At 50.3% G+C, this 22,539-nt stretch overlaps 1 long non-coding RNA gene across 2 annotated transcripts in view; it reads right to left on the bottom strand.

Annotated features, from left to right (window-relative positions):
- Positions 1-9,897, bottom strand: part of LOC116945003 (uncharacterized) — a 27,110-nt gene extending 17,213 nt beyond the window's left edge. Inside the window, exon 1 of one of the 2 annotated variants that reach the window (XR_012942573.1) lies at positions 7,943-9,897. This is a non-coding gene — a long non-coding RNA (uncharacterized LOC116945003). The remainder of the gene's footprint in view (positions 1-7,942) is intronic. The other variant, XR_012942574.1, reaches the window with a different exon arrangement.
- Positions 9,898-22,539: the final 12,642 nt, after the last annotated feature.

Here is a 22,539-nt window from a genome sequence, read left to right as displayed (position 1 = left end):
GATGGATGACCACCACCGCCACCACCACTATCACCCTGGGGCTTGCCAGGTGTTGTAGTCGTGCGGCTGCGAGGTGTGGCCAAACATTCCGATGTGGCAGGACGCTTCCACGAAATAAAGACAATCTCAGGACGCAATGATACTCGACACGGCGACTCGCCGATCATTGCAGCAATGTGTCCACGTGTTTAATAGATATTTACGTCTTCATTCGTTAACCGGATGCACTGCCTTGCTGGTGCGAAGCAGAGCGTAATCAACCAGGTTGGGTGTTGACTGTTATGTTAGCCGACTCCCTGTGTTGTATTGCGTTTTATTTCTAAGTTTATGAGGTTTGTTTTCTCATTCATTCGTACCTGATGATGATTGCTTGTGTTGCAATCGAAACGTCGTATGCTATTATTCAATTGTATTTTTTTCTTTCTACGTGACTTTACCGAAATAACCAAAGAGTAATTCCTGCAGTCACGAAAGCTCCAAATCAAGTTCGCAGCCAGAGTTGCTTTGCCCTGTACGGGCGCACCCACACCACGCTGGAAACTTGATGATAGGCGTGGGGAACCCCTTGGGTATATTGACCGGCGTGGTGAAGTATGGTCAACCCCACCCCCCTCATCCCCCGCCGCATGCCCGACGCACCTAAACCATGAGCCCCCAGTACATCACGTGGGGTGGGGGGGGGGGGGGCATGGTGAGAGGTGGCGGCGGCTTGGAGAAGCCGTCATCCAGCAGTGGATTGACCATGGCTGCTGCTGCTGATAATGATTGTATCACATCCCAGCTAACGCGAGACACAGAGGTCACCCACTGCCCTGATGAGGGCGATACTGTGAGCTTAACACAGATCTCAGAGTCTCGTCAATTAAAGCCTCGTGTTCATTCAGTGGCATTAACTGTGTATCTACATTTTGCTGAGACAAATCAGAAGTGTTGTTGTCCCCGTGCCCATTACACCAGGCAGGAGCGAGTGCTGTTAGCGAGCACCTATGAAGAACAGCGTGTGCGTGTGACGATGATGAAAGGTGACGATCCTTTGATCAACACAGGCACAGCTAAGGAACCCCCCGTATCGCCTTAAACAGACTGTTGGGGGCAAGTGCTGTTAGCCAGCAGCAGCGCCTATGAAGGCCGGCACGGCACACGAGGCGGTGGGGTGGTCAACACCACGCCTGGCCGCCTTTGTCTCTCCGTTACATGGTAAATCGGCACTGTGGACATTTTTTTTTGCTGCGTTGAATCAGAATATTTTCATAACTTATAAGCCACGAAACATCTATTTTTGCTTCTTCCATCGGACTCTCCCAATTGGGAATTCCTTCCCATCGTACATACTGTATATTTCCTAAGATCTTGTAATCAAGCTCAATATGTCCTAGTGCTGTTTGTTGCTGCCCGCTTAACGTTTTGGAATTTTCCGGCCACTTGCCCTCAGCAACTCATATACAGTACAGGCCTTGATACAGTCATGCAATCAAACTTACAAACACAATACGGCTGCGTAGTCATACGCAAAGTAATATATATTTTAAAAATAATTCAAATATATACGTAAAACATACAAAGTCCCCTCGCATAGCCTTGAACAGGCTTTGAGCAAGTGCTGTTCGCGAGCACCTATGAAGGCCGAGACGGTCACACGAGCGGGCGGCCAGCACCACGCGCGACCGCCTTTGTCTCCCCAACGCTGACATTTTCACGCCGCACCAGGTGCTCATTTAAGGCTGTGTCGAGCTAGGGATGGGGCAGGAGGGCCGAACCGGGTTCGAAAAATCACCAACGCTCATAATAAACCGTTTGTTTGGGGGGTTAGATCGCGTAAAAAATATATTTTATATTTACCCTGTATTACGGATGATATTGGTCGCAAAAGCCTACTACGTTGTTAAATCACCAACGCTGTTGGCCGTTAGTGGGACTCGAACTTAAGATGTGTTGGGGTAGGGCCGGGTTCGTAGCGCATTGGACTGCCCACCTCAGCCCGGCCATGCGTGAGCTGTGCCGGGCCTCCATGGACACTCGCCAGCAGCACTTGCCCCAGCAGTCTGTGCAGGCTACACGGGGGGGGGGGGGGCGAGGGAATCTTTGTCTCTGTTGTAGCAATGGGCGACTCCTGCTTAGCGAATCCCACGTCAGCCCTCGTGGTTCTATTGCGATGCCCTCGCTGATCCACTGCTGGATGAAAGGCGACACCCCCCACCACCACCTCCCAGGGACGGCTCATACATACAGTCACACCCCCGGTGTGCGTCTGCCCGCGTTGTTTTTACGTCGTTTCGCACATACGTCGTCACGTTCTGTTCTTCTTCTTTCGCGTCGCTGCGTCGCCAGCCGTGCTGGTCGGAGGTGGGTCGCCTCAACCCCCCACCCCCCGCACTCACGACGCCGTCAACCTCGTCTCGTTATGCGTCGCCTCTCACAGCCCTTCGCCTCCTCCACCTTAACCGCTGTGAATCGATCTGCGTCGTTTCGATATGCGTCGCCTCGGCACCATTCGGGAACGCGTCCCCGACGTAGAGCCGGGATATCGGTGCACGTCAGCCCGCAATGAATGAGAGGCGATCGCTGACAGCTGAACCCACGTCTGTTGCTCTGCGCTGCCCTATCGTGTTGCTTTGGTAAAGAAATGCACTGCGCCGCATGTGTTCGGTTTGTGTGGGGAGCGGTGGCTCAGCGGTTAGCGCGACCAACTCGGCGACCCGAGGTCGATTCCCGCTCGCTCGACACCAAAAACAGTGGCGAATATTTGATCCGGTTCTGGGCCTCCACACCCCTTGGTCGACTCAGCCTTAAATGAGTACCTGCAGCGGTGTGTAAGCATCGGACAAATGCATGCGGGCATGTTGCTGGCCACCCACACGCCCTCGTGTGCCCCCCTGTCCAGCCTTAATAGGTGCTCGCTCACATTTAGTTTCCCCCCCAAAAAGCCTCTCAAGCGTTAAAGGCTATACGGGGGACCTTTGTCTGTATGTGTATGTTCACGCGCATCAGCAAAACAACAAGAGGAGGCGCCCGTGAGAAGGCCCGCGGACCGACTCTGTAGCTGTGGGAGGTTGGTGCCAGCGAGTGGGTGGGTGGGTGAGTGGGTGGGTGGGTGAGTGGGTGGGTGAGTTGGTGGGTGAGTGAGTGGGTGAGTGGGTGGGTGAGTGAATTAGTGGGTGGGTGGGTGGGTGAGTGGGTGAGTGGGTGGGTGAGTGGGTGTGTGAGTTGGTGGGTGAGTGGGTGTGTGAGTTGGTGGGTGAGTGGGTGGGTGGGTGAGTGAGTGGGTGGGTGGGTGAGTGAGTGGGTGATTGGGTGTGTGAGTGGGTGAGTGAGTGAGTGAGTGGGTGAGTGGGTAAGTGAGTGAGTGGGTGAGTGAGTGGGTGAGTGAGTGATTGGGTGTGTGAGTGGATGAGTGAGTGGGTGAGTGAGTGTGTAAGTGAGTGAGTGGGTGAGTGAGTGGCTGAGTAAGTGGGTGGGTGAGTAGGTGGGTGATTGAATGGGTGAGTGAGTAGGTGGGTGAGTGAGCGAGTGGGTTGGTGAGTGGGTGAGTGAGTGAGTGGGTGAGTGAGTGAGTGGGTGAGTGAGTTGCCTGTTAGCGAGCGCCTATTAAGGCCGGCACGGTACACCGAGGGAGTGGTTTTGTGACCAGCACCCCGCCGGGCTAGAAGGGAGATGATGCTCATGCGAGGTAGGGTGACTCTGGCCTAAGATTGAAGCTCGCTCCGTGCCCTGCATGGCAAACACAAAAACTCTCAACAGAGTGATCCATTTATAGGTACCCCATTTAAATATTAGGAATAGCTGATGGAGATGGCCATTAGTTTATTTCAAATAATCGCAATTCATCTCTTCCACCAAGCTAAATGCACGTGTTACATATATCGACACGTTATCTCCCCGAAGATAACGGAACCGTCTCGTTCACGGTACCCCCCCCCCCCCCCAAATCAGCTTTGTATCGTGAAGACGCGCGAAGGAAGCTCATTAGCATCCATACAATGGATCGAGCCTGTACGGAGAGAGAGAGAGAGAGGCTGACGTTTCGGACGATGATCCCCCTTCAGATGCACAGTGAGGGGGTCTACACTGCGCTTACAGTCGACACACGGTCAGTCTCGAGGCGATGAACGAACACGCGCACCACGCGTGGCTCTGTTCAACAACGCGCGCGCTTTGCGTGCCTGCTCTCTGAACCGGTTAGCGGGGTTGTGTGTTTTGTGTGTGTGTGTGTGCTCCTGCTCTTTATCGGCTTTAGCGTCACACTCAAGCCGAGAATGCTGCTTACATCAATCTATAGTCAGTGACTTGCCAGTTGTTTTGTTATCTCTCTCACTTTCTCTCTCCCGCGCCGTTGTTTTATATCGTCTGTTGTTGTTGTTGTGACTCGCCCCCCCCCCCCCCAAAAAGAGCTTCATAGCTCATCGGATTTCGGATTCACTGCCCCATGGTTAAATGGTGCCGCGTTTATAGCGCGACGCTTAGAACGATGCTCGGATAGAACTTTAGGAGTCTTACACCTCCCGACACAAAGGCGACTGTTATCGTACATACGCGATTCATTTTATTTAAAAAAAAATACGCCGCTTACTTTATAAGCGAAGGACAGTGACAGAGAGCGAATGGCAGTGTCTCAAGTGTGGAGATATAGAGCACATTGAGCCGATATACGAGTTACCGTCTTAGCCGACAGAGATATATATACAGCCTATGTCAGTATAGATGTACGTCGTATATGCGAAGATCCCCCCGTATAGGCGGTACCGACTGCTGTAGTGTATACATCATAGGTAAGCTATGCAGGTCCACTCTCTTCGCTGCTATACACGCAGAATATGTACGCACGTTGAACTATCGCACCGTACGTAACCAATATGAACGTATGTCTATAGTGGGTTCGTGCCGTGACTATGTATATGGGCAATGCTATTAAATACTGCATATGCTCACGGCATATATATGTACGTGTGTGTGTGAGTGTATGTCGGCAGCGTTTGTGCAGCTGTTAGCGCTACGCTGCGCTTACGAACCCGGCCACCCGAGTTCGATTCCCGCACACGGCCAACAGCCGGTGACGATTATCTGAAGCGCCTCTCCTAGGTCGACTCAGCCTCAAATGAGTACCTGGTGCGGTGTGTAAACATCGCCACTGGGGAGACAAAGGCGACCGGGCGTGGTGTTTGGCCACCCGCCCCCTCGTGTGCCATGCCGGCCTTCATAGGTGCTCGCTAACAGCACTTGCCCCAATAGTCTGTTACAGGCTACACGGGGGATCTTTGTCTTTGCATGCTGCAGTGGGGAGCGGCGGGGCTGTGGTTAGCGCATCGGGCTACGAACCCGGCTACCAGAGTTCGACTCCCGCTCACGACCAATACAGTAGTAGTCAGTGGCGAATATCTGAACCGGTGCTGGGCCTCCCCTATGTTGACTCAGACTTAAATGAATATCTGCATCGCGCGTGTAAACCATCCGCACTGGAGAGACAAAGGCGGCCGGGCGTGGTGTTGACCAGCCACCACCCCTATCATAGGTGCTCGCTCAGGGCACTTGCCCCAGCAGTCTGATCGAGGCTATACACGCGGCGACAGGTGGCGCAATAGTTAGCACATCCGGGCTATGACTCCAACTCATCTTAAATTCGATTACCGGCTATGGCTAACATCAAAGCTCTGCTCCCCCCCCTACCCCCTTCACTAACCCACATTGACCAGCGTGGTGAAGTATGCTTAAGCAAAGACAAAGACCCCCCACCCCCCAGTATAGCCTTAACAGACTGTTGGGGCAAGTGCTGTTAGCGAGCACCTGTGAAGGCCGGCGCGGCACACGAGGGGGTGGGTGGCCAGCACCACCTCCGGCCGCCTTTGTCTCCCCAGTGGCGGCGTTTCCACACCGCACCAGGGTGCTCATTCGACGCTGATTCGACCTAGGATCGGCTCAGATAATCGTCACCGGTGCTGGTGGCCGTCAGCGGGAATCGAACTGTGGTGGCCGGGTCTGCAGTCCAGCGCGCTAACCGTTGCGCCACCGCTCCCATGGTTAAACAACCCCCCACCATAGCAGACAGGACGTGGGGAGGACATTCATCCAGCAGTGGACTGACCATGGCTGCTGCTGATGATGATGGTGACAATTCACACAAGCGGCCTTCATCAGGTGAAGGCCGCTTGTGTTGTGGCCGAAACGTCGTGAGAATATTATTGTGTTATTTTATTTTATCAATGTATTATTTTATTCTCATTCTACGTGACTTTACCGAAAGAACCAAAGAAGATGATGAATCCTTGCAGTCACGAAAGCTTTAAATCGAAATTCACGTGTAGTTACAGCTGTGTGATTTACATGACGTTAAACGCACATGTATTGTTTGCGGTTAGGATGTATATATGCATTGCATGCACAACGTAGCCTGTCCGTGTACGTATATACGAGCGTATACATGCTGGTGTGTACATACAAGCCATATTTGGAGCATTATATAACTATATGGCAATTAAAGCATATTACATCTACACGGTTAACGCAAAACTAACACAATAAACCAGACTTGAAAACGTCAAAAAAACCAATCTACGTGATCGCAAAGCAATGAAACGGCAAATGTTTAATACATACGTGCATTAATATGCATACACACGTGTGCATATGCGTAATTACATACACATGTGCACGCGTACTCACGCACGTGTACTTCACATACATATTTACCAATGTATACACACACGTGACATTACATACACATTCACACATTTGCAAATAAATATATGAACACATACATCGAGCAACATATATGGACACACGTATTAATATATGCATGTACTATATGTATACGGCAAATATCCCCCATATAGCCTTAACGGACTGTAGGGGCAAGTGCTGTTAGCGAGCACCTATGAAGGCCGGAACGGCACACGAGGGGGTGGGTGGCCATCACCAAGCCCGACCGCCTTTGTCTCCCCAGTGGCGATGTTTACACATCGTACCAGCTACTCATTTGAGGCTGAGTCGACCTAGGGGAGGTCCGGGACCGGTTCAGATCATCGTCGCTGGTGTTGGCCGTGAGCGGGAATCGAACCCGGGTCGCCAAGTTCGTAGCGCATATTAATATGAACACGCGCATCAATATATACATAGACACATTGACTAATATTCACACGGACTATTACATGAACCCACATACAAATACATACGCACGCGAACTAATATAGACACGTACAGTATACAATTGCAAATATATATGCACACATACCCACACGTATTTTGTACACATACACATACTAATATTTTCACATTTGCTTATATATAAAGACATACATTCATGCGTGTGTGTGTGTGTATATATATACGTAGCAGGGTGTAGGTTTGCGTCAATGGAAATGTCCCTACGAGATATTTGGAATGTATCAACGCTTGTGTGTGTACGTCTTCTCACGACACAATACTAATTCATACGTAATGATGTAGAGACTTTGATCGGCTATGTGTGAGTGCGTGGGGTTGTGTGTCTGTAGTGGGGAGCGGTGGTGTAGGGGTTAGCGCTACGAACCTGGCGACCCGAGTTCGATTCCCGCTCGCGGCCAACACCCAGTAACGATTATTTGAACCGTTCCTGGGCCTCCCGTAGGTCGACTCAGCCTCAAATGAGTACCTTGTGCGATGTGTAGACATCGCTACTAGGGAGACAAAGGCGGCCGGGCGTGGTGTTGGCCACCCACCCCCTGGTGTGCCGTGCCGGCCGTCATAGGTGCTCGCTCACAGCACTTGCCCCAACAGTCTGTTTAAGGCTACACGGGGGATCTTTGTGTGTTACGTTGACCCCAGCCTTAAAAGACGACCTGGTGCACTGTGTGAACGTCACCATAATCATTGGGGAGACAAAGGCGGCCGGGAGTGGTCGCGTTCACACCACTCCCTCGTGCAGCCCTTGCCCCCAACAGCCCTCGCAGACAGACGGCACGCGCAGCTTTACCTCTGTGTGTGTGAGAAGTACCAGGGGGGGCGTTGTGCGGACGTCATCGCGAGCATCATCGTTGGGGAGAGACAAAGGCGGCCGGGCGTGGTCAGCACTCGTCCGTACAGTGAAGGATCGTCATCATCTGGACTGTCAGTGGAGCTTGACTCATTCATTTCCGACATTCATCACCGTGCAATAAGCCGTCGCCTGCTCGCTCTCTCTCTCTCTTTCTCTCTGTCTCGCGGCTTTAGCGTCACACTCCGTTCCACGGTTAACCGATTTACGGGTTGCATTGCAATGCAATTTATAACGCACTGCACAATGTGTATGCATGTTGACTTCTTTCGCAACGTACCGTAGCCAACCGTGCTCGTCGGAGGTGCGGGTGAAGGACAACACAAAAAACACACGAAATGAGTTTGTCAATGTAGATTTAAAAGTTCGTGGCTCCAGCGGCTTCCTAACATCGGAGGGAAGAGCGTTCCAGACGGCCGCAGTAGCGCATCCGAAAGCCGCCGCCGCGACGGTGATGATGATCATGAGCGGAGTTCGCGCGATGATGGTTCATGCTCCTTGACGAGATCAGCGAGGTGTTGTGGTTAACATGCGGCAAACATCACTTTGCGTGTTGTGCGTTACGACCTTATGAACAAAACAAATATCTCACGGGCACAACGTGACCGTGGCTCTGGTCCGCGCTAAGCCATGCTTCAGTGCCCCCCCCCCCTCTCTCTCTCTGTCTCGCTTCGAGGCCTCTGGGGGTGTCCTTCTCCCCCCCTTAAAGTGTCCGTGTAGATTGAACGCTGTGCGACGACGGTGATGATGATGATGATGTCCGCGCTCCAGACAGATGAGCGCGGTTGGCTACGTGCGGTGCACAAAGAAGGTGGACGCGCGACCGATCGACGGTTCTCGCGCGGCACTACGAACCCGCCCGTTTGAGTTCGATTCGCGACATGTGGCTATCACAACTGGCGACTCGCGCGTCTCCACGCTGCGCTGATCAGCGTGGTTGTGAGTCGCGCTGCTGCTGCTGTTGCTGCTGCAGGGGAGTGTTCCACCGTGAGACGTGGTGCATGGGGGTGTCGTATAGAACGTTACGATGATAAGACAAAGATAAAGATCGCCCGTGTAGCCTTAACAGACTGTTGGGGAAAGTGCTGCTAGCGAGCACCTATGAAGGCCGGCACGGCACACGAGGGGGTGGGTGGCCAACACTACCTCCGGCCGCCTTTGTCTCCCCAGTGGCGATGTTTTTTTTACGCACCGCACCGGATACTCATTTGAGGCTGAGCCGATCTAGGCGATGGCCAGGACCGCTTTAGATAATCGTCACTGATGTTGACCGTGAGCGGGACTCGAACTCGGGTAACCAGGCTCGTAGTGCAGCACAGCGCTAACCGCTGCACTACCGCTCCCCCCACACACACACATATACAATGTTGTCGCACGTCTGACTGCATAGCCGCACACGAGTTAATTCGAACCGCATAGCAGAGCAGAGCGAATTTTTTGGGGTATAAATAGGTTATCCGCGTGTACGTGAAATCGCACAAATCGAATCGCACGCGCGGAACTCCCAAGTGACTGTGCGTGATGCAATCACGCGCGCGTCATCCGTCTGCGATATGAAACGTCGAAAGCAAATCGAGACTTGTTGCAACCGAGTTCTCTTCACTCCCGTACATATGAGTCGAACGAGTCACTTCTTTTGGTTATGATGGCAGCGACTATGTTCAGGAGCTACGTGCCAATGTCGAGGTCTGTTGAGAGGCAATGACCAAGAGGGCATCAGGAGAGGGAGAGAGAGAGAGAGCGTTCGTGTCGCAAAAATACTCAAGTGAGAGATTAATGGCCAAATATTTAAACTAAACTTTATTTTTCATTTCACCAGGCAAGGCCCACTGAGCTATGTATATATTTTTTCAGAAGCGACCTGGCCGCAAATGATCGCTCAGCGAAGTGGCTTGTCACGTGGAAATGTATAGCAGCCGAATACTATAAACGCGTGTTTTTAAATGTGAAGGGAAAACCGGAGGACCCGGAGCGAAATCTACACGGGGAGAGAGAGAGAGAGAGACACGCAAACTCCAAATAAACAGCAGGTGTTAGGGTCGGGATCGAACCCACGACCTCCTGCATACCAGGCGAGGGAGTTAACATCTCCTAGCCACCGTGGCGCCAGGCAGGGCGCTCTTGTAAAGCGGTTTCACGACTCAGCGAGGCGTCTCTTGCATGAATACAATCGTCTTTGCTGTGTTATGATGAGCCGCTCCGGAAACCAAGACGGAACCCCAATCCCCTCCCTGCCTGGTGTGAAATAAAGTTGTAGAAATCTGGTCTCAACTACCGGACTATAAGGCGCACCCCCAACAAATACAGGATAATAAGGTGGTGACTCGTGATGAACTACGAACTAACCACCGCCTTCTTGCAGCTGGTTTATATCGTTACAATCATTGCACATCGACTTTATTACACAACCACGGCTTTTGTTTGCTCGCCTTCCAACAGGGCCAGCGGCCACCGCGTCGCGCGGCGCTTTCAGACGCGCTGCTGCGGCCGTCTGGAACGCTCTTCGGATATTCGGAAGCCGTTGGGAGCTACGCTTCTTTAAATCTACCATCGACAAACTCATTTCTTGAAAAATTAGTTTTGCCTTTAGTTTGTTGTCCCCCCCCCCCGTCACACACACACACACACCTCCGATGAGCCGCGGTTTGGCTACTACGTACGGTGCAAAAGAAGTTCAACGCGCGAACATTGATCGGTCGTGCGGTGGTTCGCCCGCGGCACTAGCGAACCCGCCCGTTCGAGTTCGATTCCCGGCTGTGGGGATCACACAGCTGGGGCCTCGCGCGTCCTCACGCTGCACCTGATCAGCGTGGTGAAGTATGGCCAGAGTGCAGCACTCTGAAGCCTTCGCAACCGCAGAACAAGATTGACAAAATGTTCATCGTTAGTCATTACAACCAGCGTCGTCTGCCATCCGTCAAATTACGGCGATTGTGCACAAGGACGAATAAAATAAACCTCGACACGGTCGTCAATGACAAATCCTGCGTGGTCTTAAAAAGCAACACGCCTGTGTGTGTCGTGCCATGAAAAGGGGGCCATTGCCCGAAACGTCGAAGAGTTATTATCGAATGTGTTGACATCTTACCCATAAATATTAAACGCTCGTTTCAGTTAGAAATACGGATGTACACGTGCACCGTTTTCACAATGTACGGGATGCGTTTCTCAAATACATATGTATATATGTTTATGGCACTACGTTATGTGTATAGACACACTACGTTATGAGTGCAGATACACTACGTTGTGTGTATAGACACACTACGTTATGTGTGTATAGATACACTACGTTATGTGTGTATAGACACACTACGTTATGTGTGTATAGATACACTACGTTATGTGTGTATAGATACACTACGTTATGTGTATAGATACACTACGTTATGTGTATAGATACACTACGTTATGTGTGTATAGACACACTACGTTATGTGTATAGATACACTACGTTATGTGTATAGATACACTACGTTATGTGTATAGACACACTACGTTATGTGTATAGATACACTACGTTATGTGTATAGATACACTACGTTATGTGTGTATAGATGCACTACGTTATGTGTATAGACACACAACGTTATGTGTATAGATACAATACGTTATGTGTATAGACACACTACGTTATGTGTGTATAGATACACTACGTTATGTGTATAGATATACTACGTTATGTGTGTATAGATACACTACGTTATGTGTGTATAGACACACTACGTTATGTGTGTATAGATACACTACGTTATGTTTATAGACACACAACGTTATGTGTATATATACACTACGTTATGTGTATAGACACACTACGTTATGTGTATAGATACACTACGTTATGTGTGTATAGATACACTACGTTATGTGTGTATAGATACACTACGTTATGTTTATAGACACACAACGTTATGTGTGTATAGATACACTACGTTATGTGTATAGACACACTACGTTATGTGTGTATAGATACACTACGTTATGTGTGTATAGATACACTACGTTATGTGTGTATAGATGCACTACGTTATGTGTATAGATACACTACGTTATGTGTGTATAGATACACTACGTTGTGTGTGTAGACACACTACGTTATGTGTATAGACACACTACGTTATGTGTATAGACACACTACGTTATGTGTATATACACACTACGTTATGTGTATAGACACACTACGTTATGTGTATAGATACACTACGTTATGTGTATAAACACACTACGTTATGTGTATAGATACACTACGTTATGTGTATAGATACACTACGTTATGTGTATAGATACACTACGTTATGTGTGTATAGATACACTACGTTATGTGTGTATAGACACACTACGTTATGTGTATAGACACACTACGTTATGTGTATAGATACACTACGTTATGTGTATATATACACTACGTTATGTGTGTATATATACACTACGTTATGTGTGTATAGATACACTACGTTATGTGTATAGACACACTACGTTATGTGTATAGATACACTACGTTATGTGTATAGATACACTACGTTATGTGTATAGATACACTACGTTATGTGTGTATAGACACACTACGTTATGTGTATAGACACACTACGTTATGTGTATAGATACACTACGTAATGTGTATATATACACTACGTTATGTGTGTATATATACACTACGGTATGTGTGTATAGATACACTACGTTATGTGTATAGACACACTACGTTATGTGTGTATAGATACACTACGTTATGTGTATAGATACACTACGTTATGTGTGTATAGATACACTACGTTATGTCTGTATAGATACACTACGTTATGTGTGTATAGATACACTACGTTATGTGTATAGACACACTACGTTATGTGTGTATAGATACACTACGTTATGTGTGTATAGACACACTACGTTATGTGTTTATAGATACACTACGTTATGTAGATACAGAATCTCTGCCATGCGCAATGCTGGATCCTCGCCTGGGATCTCAGTCACGCAACCAGATCGCATCGAATACTCGCAACGTAGCCACTGCCCGAAACCCGCTTTGTGCACGTCTGAACCGAGGCGTTCGGGGTCAAGACGAGGAGATTGAACCGGGCCGGATTCGCGACCGCAACGAGCAATGAACGTCGCCTTCTCGAACGTAATCCTCGGCGAATGACGTCAGACGTCGCTGCACATCGCTGAACGCGCGGAACGCTCGACAGCACAGCCTGCTGCAACCTGCAGCTCGCAATCGGTTGCGGTGAAGAACGTCCACGTGTTCGCCATTCATTCGTACGCGGCCGATATTGCGCGCAACCGAGTTGCACGCAACCGAGTTGCACGCAACCGAGTTGCACGCAACCGAGTTGCACGCAACCGAGTTGCACGCAACCGAGTTGCAAGGTCGCCATCTGACGTGCGAGTGAATCGAGCCCCAACCCCACCCCCCACTCCCCCCCGGCTGACCGGGTTTGTATCGCGGTGCGCTAACCACTGCACCCCCGCTCCTCCAAGCAGTCGCGGTATGTAACACAAGCGGCAACGTACCCGTGTTTCCGATCGAGCAGCGTGGTGAAATATGGTCAAACAACACCCCCACCCCACGTCCAGGATGGCATGGGGGAGGGGTAGGGCTTTCATCCAGATCGATAACGGTGGCTGTGAATGACGACCGCTATATCATTCATCTGCGTGACGTACACAAAAATAATTTGTGTACAAATATTATTTGTGTGTAAGTACACAAATATCTCATCCACGCGTTTCTGGATGAAGGTCTCACCCCCCCCCCCGCCCGCCCCCCCCCATAGCCGAGTCGGTCGTGGGAGTTGTTGTGCCATACTTCACCGCTGCCGTTCACAGCGGCTTTGTTGTACGAAGGGCGGCACCGAAGACTCCGCGGGTTGCAGCCGGGCCCCCACGACTCTCGATGCCCCACGTGGAGATTGAGACGCGAGAACGAGCGATTGTCCACGTTAGTATGGCTTGGAGCCACACGTGGCACGGTTGTCCACTGCGGGGTGTTTTGAAAGTCCAATTCGGCATGTCAGTACTTAAAATGGTTCAGCGTAAGACCCGCCGAGTCCGTATCACCAGCGGTTAACTGTCATCTACAGACTATTACAACTTCAAGAGGGCTGTTTGTTGCTAACCCCTTGGCGTGCCGGGTCTGCGCGCGGCAACTGTGATCAAACTAAACGTGCGGTGCGTCTATGAAGACAAATATTCCCCGGATAGCCTTTCAACAGACTTTTAGGGCAAGTGCTGTAGTAGCGCCTACGAAGGCCGGGACGGCACACACACCGCACCAGGTGCTCATTTGAGGCTGAGTCGACCTAGGGGAGGCCCAGGACCGGTTCAGCAAAATTGTCAGTGGTGTTGGCCGTGAGCGGGAATGGAACTCGGGTCGCCAGGTTTTCGTAGCGACAGCGTAGCTAACCACACAAACACACAGCATACACACACACACGCGCATACACACACACACACGCATACACACACAAACGCGCATACACACACACACGCGCATACACACACACACGCGCATACACGCACACACGCGCATACACGCACACACGCGCATACACACACACACGCATACACACACGGACACACACACGCATACACACACATACGCACACACACGCATACACACACAACAACAACCGCCATTCGCCACTAAGTGGCGGTGACGTCACCACGACGCTTGTGCCAGGCTATGTGCACCTTGAGGCCACGTGCAGTGTCGAACGCCCGCTGGCAGGAGGTCACGGGGCAGACCCAGGTGCCACGGGTCGACTGACTGAGATGACTGGCTGATGCACCACCTGTGCCCCCTACTGTGCCAACCTGCTGTGCTTTAGCCACCCGGCGCTCCACTCGTGGTTCTGAGCGTCGCTCCTCCGCCCTCCGTTGTTGTTGGAGGGCGACTGCCTCCAACTGCCCAGTAGCATCCTTCACGAGCCTCCTCCACAGAGGCCGATCTTGACACCGCTGGTACCAGTCATCGGCAAGTCCACTCAGCTCCACGTCCTCCTGTACCACATCACTCCATCTCTTCTCTAGCCCGTGCCGCGCCCGCTTAGCCCCCTCGATCCGGCCGAACAAAAGCTGTTTCGGCATGCGGTGGCTGGGCATGCGGGCTACATGACCCAGCCAACGCAGCCTTGCCTGCCGGAGGAGCTCACCGATGGGACCTTGCCCAGATCTTTCAAGGATTTGTGAGCTCCTCACACAATCCAGCCTGGTTAAACCCAGGATGGATCGTAGGCAGGCTAGCCTAAACGTTTCTAACCGGCGAAGATGTTCCATTAGGGGGGTCCACGTTTCGCAAGTGTAGAGAAGGGAGGGAATGACTATGGCCGAGAAGACCTGAAGCTTAGTGCGGAGCGACAGACCAGGTAGCTTCCACACAGCGTTAAGCAACCGATGAAAATATATTGCCGCTCGACTGATTCGGAGTGAGACCTCTGCTATTAAACTGGAGTCGGTCATAAGCACACTGCCCAGGTATGGGAAACTCTCCACTCTCTCCACAACTGCCCCACCACCGATTGGGAGTTGTGGGGGTGGAGTGTCCGATGGTACAAAATACCCAGGCAGGTGCTTAGTTTTGGTGGGGCTGATGGTAAGGCCCCATCTCTTAGTGGCACGCAACAGTCTCAGCAGCAGCGTCTCCAACTCCTCCTCTGAATGAGCAGCTATTACCAAATCATCGGCATACATAACGTGGTTGAGCAATAGGGAGCCATCCCTTGACCGCACCCGGGCATCGATCAGCCTCCCATTATATCTGTACCAAATGGAGATTCCCCCGGTACAGCTATTGAAGGCTTCACGAACTACGTGGTCAAAATAGATGTTAAATAATGTGGGAGCCAGAGGACATCCCTGTTGCACCCCAAGGTGTACAGAGAATGGCTCTCACTCCTGGCCACGTAGTTTTACCCGGGCCCGCTCACCATCATGAAGGTCCTTAATGATCGTGAGCAGAGGGTCAGGGACTCCAAAAGCACGAAGAACAACCCAGAGCCCAGGCCTACTGATGGTATCATAGGCCTTGACCAGGTCAATAAAGCAGAGATGTAGGTCTTTGTGGAATTCCCTACACCTCTGCTGTAGCAGACAGACAGAAAATATGGCATCTGTGCAGGACGGCCCTTTCCTGAAACCGCATTGGGGCTCCGCAAGCCTCTCCTCAGCGTGCCTGGCAAGGTAATGTTGAATAATCCTTGCCAGGACCTTTCCCGGCACACTGAGGAGTGAGATGCCCCTGTAGTTGTTACAGTCTGTGCGGTCCCCCTTATTAAAGAGGGGGACCACCAGGGCATTCTTCCAATCCTGCGGAACCCGTCCAGTGGTGTAGACTGTTGTTATGATGTCATTTAGGGCAGTCTGTGCACAAACGCCACCCTCCCTCAGAATTTCTCTTTGGAGATCATCTCTGCCCGCTGCCTTTCTTGGTCTCAAACTCCAGATCGCCCTCAGTACTTCCTCAACAGATGGCACCTCTGCCAGCCACTCACAGGGGGTGACTTCTTCCAATATTTGAGGCACCGCAGCCTCAGCAGGGTCATCCCCACTTTGTGCACGATGTTTTCCTCGCTGAGGGATTTTCCCTCCCCCAGAACCTCACAGAAATGCTCAGCAAATCTGCAAACCTGTTCCTGGGCGTCGGAGATTGGATCACCGTTTTTCCCCCTAACGATGGTAATAGGTGTGGCGCTGCAGGTTACTTTTTTGATGGAGTTAAATAGAGATTTGTGATCACGGGCCACTGAGGCAGACTCCATTTCCTCAGCAACCCTCGACCACCACCCATCCTTGCAGCGCCTCACGGCTCTCTGAACCTCCGAGCGAAGGCTGCGGTAAGCCTCCTCATTCTCTGACGTGGGATTCTGTAGCCGATGACAGTGGGCCTGTCGCTTTTTCTCAACTATCCTGAACACCTCCTCTGTTAGCCAGGGTCTCTGGGGAGGTCTGGACTGCGTACCCAAAGCAGCCAATGCAGCTGCATGAGTGACAGTTCTAAACCTCGCCCATTTACCATCGACATCAGGAGGAGTGGGGGACAATGCCAACCCCAGCCGCAAGCGATGAATAAATTCTTGCTTGTAACTTTCATCAGATAACTGATACCAGGCCACTTTAGGTTGGAATGGGGTCCTGGGTGTACACCCACCACCGGAGCGGAAGAATGGCAGGCACATCTTACAGATGACAAGTCGATGGACAGAGGGCAGATCAGCTCCACGGTAGGTCCTGGTGTCAAGGACATGGGCTCGCATCCGCTGGTCCGTCACTATGTAGTCCAGCATATGTTCTTGCTTGGACCCGGCATGCATCCATGATGTTTGTGGATGCGCCAATGCCGGAACAGCGTGTTGGTAATTACAAGCCCATGGGCTGGACAAAAATCTAGCAGCCTCCTACCGTTGTTATTGAGCTGATCTGGCCCATGCTCTCCAATCACTCCAGACCAGGTGCCAGCATCATGACCAACTCGGGTATTGAAGTCACCCAACAAGATGACTCAATCCCGAGGGGCCACTTTAGCCAGCACCTGTGACAGGAGGTCATAGAAGGCATCTGACTCATTGGCTTTGCCTGCATCCCTCCACGAATGTTCGTCTTCCGTGGGGGCATAAGTAACCACGACCACCAATCCTCGCCTCCGGTTGATGGGAAGGCGAGCCCAAAGTAGCCTGGGGCTTACACGCTCCCACGCCCCCTTCATTCTTTTGTTCAAAAGAAGAGCCACACCCTGTTGTTTGGCAGTCTACTGCCCCGAGTAGAGGACTGTCCACCACTCATGGTGGCAGGAGCCAGAACCGGTCCACCGGACCTTCTGAATGCCACAGAGATCCAGACGGTACCGGTCCAGCTCCCGACAGAGGAGTGGCAGCCTCTCCTCCGCAGTGAGCATTCGAACATTCCACGTGGCCACACGAAGTGGCTTTTCGTTGTTTCTGGAGGAGCCCCGAGGGTAGAGATTCAATCTCCTGGCTCCGTCAATTGGGGTTTGGCCAAGAGACGTCATAGATGCCTGTCCCCCCGGGGCCTCCGGCACAAGCTTATTAGTTAGATATTTTAGACGTGGTTTAGTGGTAATTTTTTTAAGGTGGAGGGGTTACCAGCCTCTCGCACCCGTCCAGAGCCCCCGTTTAGCCCCTGTGGTGGTCACAGACGCCATGAGAGGAGGGGCCAATCGGAATTGGCCCTCCCCCCACAGCACTGTCCACGACAGAGTTGCCCGTCCGGCACCGCACACACACGCACGCACACACACATACGCACACACACGCATACACACACACACACACGCATGCACACACGCACACACACGCATACACACACACACATACACACGCATACAAACACGCACGTATACACACCCACACGCATACACACACGCATACACACACGCATACACACGCACGCATACACACCCGCACGCATACACACACGCATACACACACACATACACATACACACACACATACACACACACGCATACGCACACGTGAACAACAATCCCCCGCACGCTGTTCGCACAGTCGTCTGTATTTACAAAACAACAACAACAACATTGAGGTTTCGAGACTCGCTTTCCACTTGAAGCTACCTGTTGGGGCTACCTGGGCCACTTCAACCGTCAAGACTCCAATGGTGAAGGCCGTCACCGCCACGCTTCTCTGTTTACACAACAAAGCCCTCCTCCCGTCCTGCCTCGAGACGTCTTCTCGGGAGAGCACTTGCTTCTGCTGCTGCTGCTCATGCTAATAATAATAATAACAATTACATTTATCGAGCGCTTTTCATCAAGGATCTCAAAGTGCTGTGCAGGACACAGCAGCAGCAGCAGCAGACACTCAGCATAAAAAGAATATTACAAATACATGTTTAAAATAATTTACTAAATGAACTAAAACATTCAATTCCGCGGAAGCGTATAAACAGGATTAATGCGCATTTTTAAAATGTCCACAGACCGATGATGTTGTTACATTTTTTTTACTTAAAACTATCGTGACCGCAGGAATTCATATTCTTTGGTTCGTTCGGTAAAGTCACTTAGATTGAAAAATAATAATAATACAAATAAAGTGAATTAAAAATGAAAATGATAAAAAATTAAATAAAAATCTACGTGACTTTACAAAAAGAACCAAAGAATATGTTGTTGCTGCTGCTGATGTTGCTGCTGCTGATGTTGTTGCTGCTGCTGCTGATGTTGTTGATGTTGCTGATAATAATAATGCTGCCGATGCTGATGAAGCCAATAATCCTCAGCTGCAGGTCATTGTCGAGAGACGCAGAATTCGTGATCCGTGATCAAACAGCAAAGGACGGTGACAATGACACAACGACGTTTACCGAAAGGAAATGCACACCGATGCCTATCTAAATGCAGATTCGCATCATCGCCCGCACAGAAATCGTCTCTCATCAAGACGCTCATACGTCTGGCTAAAACAGTGTCAGGTGATGAAAGTCTTAGCAGCGAGATTGAACATGTTAATGGGGCTCTGCAATTAATTGGCTACAATGATGCTCAAATTAACAGAGCATTGAATGCCAAACCAAGATCGAATGGCAAGGCAAACATGATGAAAGCGATCGTGTTATTTGAAAAAAAAATATAATACATTGCGGGAGTAACTAACAAACTAGCTAGAGTTTTGGAAAAATAAAAAATCAAAGTGTGTTTTGGCACGGTACACAACATTCAAAAACTAGTATCTTGTACTGAAGATGAATTGCCAACGTTATCAACAGAAGGTGTGTATCGGATTAATTGCTCGTGTGGTAAATGCAACGTTGGACGGACGTCCGGGGACGTAACATTCCCGTAAGACTAAAAGAACACACAATACAAATTAAATACTCACAAACACAACTGTCGGCAGTTGCAGAACATGCTTTGCCAACAAGGACATCCAATTGATTTTAATAACGTTGCAGTGTCGTGTAAAACTTAATTATTACTGGCCCAGACTTAATTCGAGAATCTATTGAAATTGAAAGAAATAAAAATAATTTTAACCGCTCTGACAGCTGCAGGCTAAGTGCGCGCACTGGAAGCGTTTAGTTAAGTAACACATCCGACAACGGCACATGCTAATCAACTGTGATTAACAATCTCTTGTTGTGTCATTACCCCCTTCCCTCCGCTCTCCGCATCTGCTTGACGTCATCTCGCTCTGTTTACCACGGGAGGCGACGTGGATCGCTTCGACCCGTCATGGCAAAGCGCCCGCTGATGATGTTGGTCGGTGCAATTGTCAGCGAAACGTTCGGCAATGATCAAATTGTAAATGTTGTGGATTTACTCTCCAACACACCGGTGGGCTGAAGTAGTGGTGACTAATTGTTTACGTGGCAAACCTTACTGGCTGTGTCGGGTGGTGGAGGGTTACGACACATTTATGCTTACGCGACCTAACCCAAAAACCTTGATTATGAAACAGCATGGAGTTCCGAATGAATGTTGGCTGAAGGGCGTATTAATATATTGATATTTTGAAAAATAGGATAATACCGCAATACTTTCACGTTTTACAAACGAATGTTTATTTTGTGTTTATGTTCACCGTAAAATTGTCGGAGAGTCAACAATCTCGAGACCGCAAAGCGGACGACGACGACGACGACGATGATGATGAATCGGATAAAAATGCGGACAAACCTTATTCAAATACCACGCTCCCCCAAACGAGCCTCCCGGTGTGGCCTCAAAGGTGGGGAACCACCTCGAGTGAGCGACAAAGCACGCCCTGAGCTGAGCTCTCAGTGGGTTTGGGAGCTAAATAAATAAGTGGATCGTTTTGTGTTCCCCCCTCCCCCCCACTCCGGAATGGACGAAAGCCTTGGGACGTCGATGATGACGATGATGCTGCAGCTTATGACGAAGATGTTGCTGCTGCTGATGATGTTGATGCTGCTGCTGCTGCTGATGATAATGATGACGGACCAAGCGCATTGGAATTCACGAGGACGAGGGAGAGACACGACTCTAGCTTTATCCGGGTCGCGCATTCTCTCCCATTGTCCCATACTTCTCGCGGTGTCGTTTTGCAGTAACATTCGACGATGTTTAAGTTTAATGTGCGAACGTTTTCACTTGTTTTGGCTCTGTTATTGACGCGTGGCCATCGTTTCAGTGTTTTTTTTGTGTACTGTTATTTGTTCAAACTTTGTTTCAAACCGCGCGTGGAATTGTTTTTGTCTTCATATATATCATTTGGTGTGTGTTGTATTGTGCTTGCGTTGAGTTACCGTCATCTTGTTTTATATTTATATAAAGAGCGTCTTAGCTCCACGCTCAGGGCGAGTGGTTGTGCACCTCCGGTTTGCCACGGTTGGCTACGTACGGTGCGAAAGAAGTTCAACGTACGTACAATGTAATTCAGTTTAAGCGCACGTGCGTTTTTATTACGTTTTTAAGCGTTGTGTTTGACAGTGGCTACTGGTATCGTTAACTTGCACGCACATCGACTCCAACACTGCGCATTTGTCAGCTGTCTGAACGTGCCTCGTGGTTCACAGGGCCACGCATTAAACCGTGCGATGTGGAGGCAGTCAGTAAATCACCCCCCCCCCACCAACTTCCCTTCCACGCTATGAAGAAGGACCATTCACCGAAACGTCGACCCGGTGACGAATGGGGTGAGTTGTCTGGGTTGCTGCATTGGTAGTTGTGCACAAGCACAATTAACAACAAGACTTATAATACAATCAATGGCTTTCAAAATTTAAAAAAGGTATACAACAACACGCAACGGACCTCTCTGTTCTGTACAGAAAGGCCATTGCCCGAAACGTCGCCGATTATATATATTACTTTTGGACGCCGCAGTTTAATTGAGTTTGTATTTATTTTTGTTAATTGTATTTGTGCACCACTCAACGCCAACGCAGTGTCAGATGTCTGTTGTCAATTGAATCAACACGCGAACCAACACGCGTCTAGAGAGTATTTGGCTGCTGCTATACATTTCCACGTGAGGATGATAAGCCACACTTCGTTGAGCTATCATTTGCGGCCAGTATCGCTTCTGAAAAAAGACCGGGCCTTACCTGGTTAAACACAACAACAACAACAAAAACCTCTACAGTTTTTAGTTGAGTTTCATAACTTTCCAAGTTCGGCGACAAAGTTCGTCCAACCAGCGTCGTGGCGAATTCACATTTCACTCGGCGAGATGTGGTGGCATGCCTCCATTCACCACTGCCTTAGGAAGTCTGAGCGCGGAAAGAGACACGGCGGAGGAGAGAGAGAGAGAGACACGAGAGACCAGACAGATAAACAAAGGGCGCTGTTTGACAATTTAGCAACGGAGTGTGTGGCGACGACGACGACGATGATGATGTCAATGATGTTAGCGGCTACGGCGGCGATGGAAGTCAGAGTTCCGCGTTGGGTTGGATGGACGCGTGGAGATGGAGGAGGAGGTGGGGGGGGTGGTGGTGGGTCGCAGCACCGCCCCTCGAACCGCGTGCTCCATCCGCGCGGCGCATCACCGCGCGGGGGAGCGCTCCGCGCGCGCGCGCCCCGATAATGCCCC

The sequence above is a fragment of the Petromyzon marinus genome, chromosome 22 (genome assembly GCF_048934315.1).
Source record: "Petromyzon marinus isolate PM22_M1 ecotype Great Lakes invasive population chromosome 22, UKy_Petmar_22M1.pri1.0, whole genome shotgun sequence".
NCBI lineage: Eukaryota > Metazoa > Chordata > Hyperoartia > Petromyzontiformes > Petromyzontidae > Petromyzon > Petromyzon marinus.
This window is presented reverse-complemented; position numbering and strand designations above follow the sequence as displayed.